The sequence below is a fragment of the Cebus imitator genome, unplaced genomic scaffold (genome assembly GCF_001604975.1).
Source record: "Cebus imitator isolate Cc_AM_T3 unplaced genomic scaffold, Cebus_imitator-1.0 Scaffold266, whole genome shotgun sequence".
NCBI classification, from domain to species: Eukaryota; Metazoa; Chordata; class Mammalia; order Primates; family Cebidae; genus Cebus; species Cebus imitator.
In genome coordinates this window covers 3,020,415-3,025,692 of record NW_016107581.1, presented here as the reverse complement: position 1 = coordinate 3,025,692, position 5,278 = coordinate 3,020,415, and the positions used below count along the sequence as shown (strand labels likewise).

Sequence of the window (5,278 nt, the reverse complement as noted above, 5' to 3'; positions counted from 1 at the left end):
AAAAAAAAAAAAAAAAAAAAAAAAAAAAACGACTCTGTGGCTCATGCCTGTAATCCCAGCACTTTGGGAGGTTGAGGCAGGAGGATCACCTGAGGTTGGGAGTTCGAGACCAGCCTGGCCAACATGGTGAAACCCCATCTGTACTAAAAATACAAAAAATTAGCCGGGCTTGGTGGCACATGCCTGTAACCCCAGCTACTTCAAAGGCTGAAGCAGGAGAATCGCTTGAATCTGGAAGGTGGAGGTTGTGGTGAGCCAAGATCGTGTCATTGCACTCCAGCCTAGGTGACAGAGCAAGACTCTGTCTCAGAAAAAGAATTATACCTTCCCTTAGAGTGTTGGTAGGAAGGTAGATGGCAGTGACTCTTTCTGAGGGCTGTTTGGCAATAGTTTTGTTTTGTTTGTTTGTTTGTTTTGTCATCCTTTCCCCAGCAATAGTTCTTTTATTTATTTATTTATTGTTTTTTATTGCATTTTAGGTTTTGGGGTACATGTGAAGAACATGCAAGATTGTTGCATAGGTAGACACGTTGCAGTGTGATTTGCTGCCTTCATGCATATTCTCTTCAACCAGTGATTCCACCTCTAGCTTTGCATGTTACAGAAATTTGTATGGACACAAAAACGTATGGGCAGGATATTCACTGGAGCATTATTCATAGTAGGAAAAAATGAAAACAATGTAAATCCTCAACAATGGTGCAGTGTGAAGTAAATGATAGTGCATCTATGCCAGAGAGTCTTACACAAAGCAGTAAAAAAGAATGAGAGGAATGTAATTAGAAACTTCAGGAAAAACAAAAACTCCGTAAGAAAAGGTACGATGCTAATATTTTTAAATGTGTCATGATTTTGAGCAATCGGTAGACGGCAACAGGGAGAATTCATTGTATTCATTATTTGAATATTACCAGTGTTGTCATATTGGAACAATAGAACAGGAAGTACATCACATTGTTTATCTCTGCAATGAATAATATTTACATAGTCATGATCATTTAAGTGCTATTTACTTATTTATTTATTTTATTATTATTTTTTTTGAGACAGAGTCTCACTCTGTCACCAGGCGCCAGGCTGCAGTGCAGTGGCACAATCTTGGCTCACTGCAACCTCCGCCTCCTAGGTTCAAGCAATTCTCCTGCCTCAGCCTCCTGAGTAGCTGGGACTACAGGCGCACGCCACCATGCCCAGCTAATTTTTGTATTTTTAGTAGAGACGGGTTTTCACCATGTTGGCCAGGATGGTCTCGATCTCTTGACCTCATGATCCACCCACCTCAGCCTCCCAAAGTGCTGGGATTACAGGTGTGAGCCACTGCGCCTGGCCAAGTGCTCTTTATTACTTTTCATCTTTTAGAATCAACCTATAGTCCAAACACAGTGGCTCACGCCTGTAATCTCAGCTTTTTGGGAGGCTGTGTCAAGCAGACCACTTGGGCTCCGGAGTTTGAGACCAGCCTGGGCAACACAGTGAGATCTCATCTCCACAAAAAATTGAAAGAAAAGAAAACAATTAGCCAGGCATGATGGAGTGTGCCTGTAGCCCCAACTATTCAGGAGGCGAAGGCAGAAGGATCACTTGAGCCCAGAAGACTGACGTGGCAGTGAGCCATGACTACTGAACCACTTACTTTGGTGTGGGTGACAGAATGAGGTCCTATCTCAAAAAAAGCAAAACAAAAAAAAAAAGGTAAGGATCAAGAATCAACCTATAAGCTGGGCGTGGTGGCTCATGCCTGTAATCCAAGCACTTTGGGACGCCAAGGTGGGTGGATCATGAGGTCAGGAGATTGAGACCATCCTGGCCAACATAGTGTATTTTAGTCTCTACTAAAAATACAAAAATTAGCCAGGCGTAGTGTTGCGTGCCTGTGGTCCCAGCTACTCAAGAGGCTGAGGGAGGAGAATTGCTTGAACCCAGAAGGCAGAGGTTGCAGTGAGCTGAGATAGAACCACTGCACTCCAGCCTGGGTGACAGAGCGAGACTCTGTCTCAAAAAAAAAATCAACTTATAAAACATTAAATACTTCAGCTTACAAAGGATCCAAAATGTTACCAACCAAAATTGTTATCAGCCACAACAATAATGCAGTAAAAGCAACCCTGGCATAATGTAGTGGGCAGGAAGCAAGGTGGCTTTGTGTAAGGATGCGCCTGGCTCTCTCCTGCTCACCACGGAAGATACGGAAGAAGCAAATTCTCATTAACACATTTTTGTGCCTTGAAGTTCTCCTTTATCTTTATTTGACATTGGAAGGAACATAGCACAGAAACTTGTAGGACACTAAGCTGTCTTTAGTGTTTAATTTTAATTTTTTTTGTTGTTTTTTACGAGACAGGGTCTCACTCTGTCACCCAGGCTGGAGTGCAGCGGCGTGGTCTCGGCTCACTGCAACCTCCTCCAGGATTCCAGAAATTCTCCTGCCTCAGCTTCCTGAGTAGCTGGGATTACAGGTGCCGGCCACCGTGCCCAGCTAATTTTTTTTTTTTTTTGTATTTTTGTAAAGATGGGGTTTCACCATGTTGTCTATGCTGGTCTCGAACTCTCAACCTCAAGCGATCCGCCTGCCTGGTCTTCCAAAGTGCTGGGATTAGAGGCATAAGACACCGTACACAGCCTAAGGTGTTTCAAAATAGCAAATAGGTAGTTGACTATCAAATGTTTTTTTTTTTTTCTTTTTTTTTATTTATTATTTTTTTAATTAAAGACGGGGTTTCACCATGTTGGTCAGGCTGGTCTTGAACTCCGACCTCAGGTGATCCGCCAGCCTTGGCCTCCAAAGTGCTTGGATTACAGGCGTGAGCCACCACACCCGGCTTTCTTTTTCTTTTTTTTTCTGAGACAGGGTCTTGCTCTTGTTGCTTAGGCTGGTGTGCAATGATGCGATCTCAGCTCACCACAACCTCTGCCTCCTGGGTTCCAGCAATTCTGCCTCAGCCTCCAGCGTAGCTGGTATTACAGGCATGTGCCACCACAGCTAACTTTGTATTTTTAGTAAAGATGGGGTTTCCTCATGTTGGTCAGGCTGGTCTTGAACTCCCAATCTCAGGTGATCTGCCCACCTCAGCCTCCCAAAGTGCTGGGATTACAGGCGTGAGCCACCGAGCCGGGGTTTTTTTTTTTTTTTTTTAATGCCAATGCTTTTATCTATGACTCAAGACAGTTGGCTTTTTGGTAAGGATAATAATAAATTATAATTGGGGCTTAAGAGATAATCATATTAGATCATTAAGTGCTTTTTAAATCATATTAATATTTCTTTTCTGTTTTTCTCATTTGGTATTATATTAAATACTATAGAAATTTCAGATGTGTTACTTTAATAGATATTGATCTGAATGGGGAAATTAAAGAGGGACACTGGATTCTTCATATTGATATACTCGGAAACATTTAAAAATTATATTTTAGTGATGATTCTACTCGACACACCTAAAATGGAAAATAGACAGGATTTTCCAGATAATTAGATTTAAAAATACATTCACAGGTATATATCAAGATATTTAGGTCTTTGACAACCTTTTTTTTTCTGAGACAGTTTCTCTTTTGTTGCCCAGGCTGGAGTGCAGTGACACAATCTCGGCTCACTGCAACCCCCACCTCCTGGGTTCAAGCAATTCTCCTGCCTCAGCCTCCAGAGTAGCTGGGACTACAGGCACATGCCACAGGCCCATCTAATTTTTGTATTTTTAGTAGAGACAGTGTTTCACCATGTTGGCCAGGCTGTTCTCAAACTCCTGACCTCATGATCTGCTTGCCTCGGCTTCCCAAAGTGCTGGGATTGCAGGCATGAGCCACCGCGCCCTGAAGGTCTTTGAGGGGTTTCAAAAAAGTATCCTCCTACTTTTCCTTAAAAGGTAGAAATTTGGCCAGGCACAGTGGCTCATGCCTGTAATCCCAGCACTTTGGGAGGCTGAGGCGGGGTTCGAGACCAGCCTGACCAATATGGTGAAATCCCATCTCTACTCAAAATACAAAAATTAGCGGGGCGTGGTGGTGAACGCCTGTAATCCCAGCTACTCTGGAGGCTCAGACAGGAAAATCGCTTGAACCCTGGAGACACGGAGGTTGCAGTGAGTCAAGCTTGCGCCACCGAACTCCAGCTTGGGTGACAGACAGAGATTTTCTCTTAAAAAAAAAAAAAAAGTAGAAATTAATTTAAATTTATTACAAAGTACATACAGAATATACAAACACATTCACATTTCAAAAATTGGGAACAACAGAGATCAAGCAAAAGTCCCCTTGACCGTGTCTCTCCCCTCTCTGAAAGCTAAGGATCTTAGCACTGGGTCCATTTGCTTGGAGGCTGGAGGCTGCTGGAGACCCTGCTGACTTCAGGGGCTGCCCATCACCAGCAACAAAGGAAAAAGCCAATGGTGGCTGCCATCTCCCTCTGGCTTCCAAGTCTCTCACCAGTGTATCTGATTGACAGAAGTCAGGCTGTGTCTGAAACTGTGCTGGCAAGGGAATATGAGAAATCTTGCCGGGCGTGGTGGTGCGTGCCTGTGGTCCCAGGTATTCGGGAGGCTGAGGCTGGAGGATCACTTGAGCCCAGGAGTTCTGGGCTGTAGTGCGCTATGCCGATCGGGCGTCCACACTAAGTTCGGCATCAATATAATGACCTCCTGGAGCCGGGGGCCACCAGGTTGCCTAAGGAGGGGTGAACCAGCCCAGGTCGGAAACGGAGCAGATCAAAACTCCGGTGCTGATCAGTGGTGGGATCGCGTCTGTGAATAGCCACTGCACTCCAGCCTGGGCAACATAGCGAGACCCCGTCTCTATTTTCTTTAAAAATAAAAAAGTAAAAAAAAAAAAAAGAGAGAGAGAGAGAGAGAAATCTTTCCCAGGTTTCCAGCCCCTGCAAAACAGGGGAGATAGAATAGCGTATCGTAAAATGTGCCAGATGCCTATGGACAGTATCTGGCCCACTTGGCGTATTAACAAATCAATAGAGTAGCTCTGTTTGACTACAATATAAACATTAAATATGTATAAAGAAAACTGCTGGTTAAAGAGAGCTGGAGAATGGGGGAAGGAAGGGAGAGAAAGCTAAACCTACAGATGGAATAGATGAGACAGATATTTAGTAGAGACCTATTATGACCCTAAAGCAGGAAAATTATAACAACAACCATAAAGAAGAAGGTAAATGCAGGGAAGAAAAATACTATAATACCATCTTCATCTTTATGGAATTATTTCTCTCTCTCTCTTTTGTTGCTGTTGTTGTTAGCTTCCAAACTCAATCTTCTTTTTTTTTTTTTTTTTT

At 43.3% G+C, this 5,278-nt stretch overlaps 1 long non-coding RNA gene across 1 annotated transcript in view; it reads left to right on the top strand.

The window, feature by feature from the left end:
• The window catches only part of LOC108283980, an 11,636-nt gene extending 6,846 nt beyond the window's left edge, over positions 1-4,790 (top strand). The window contains exon 2 of the long non-coding RNA XR_001817037.1: positions 4,655-4,790. This is a non-coding gene — a long non-coding RNA (uncharacterized LOC108283980). The remainder of the gene's footprint in view (positions 1-4,654) is intronic.
• Positions 4,791-5,278: the final 488 nt, after the last annotated feature.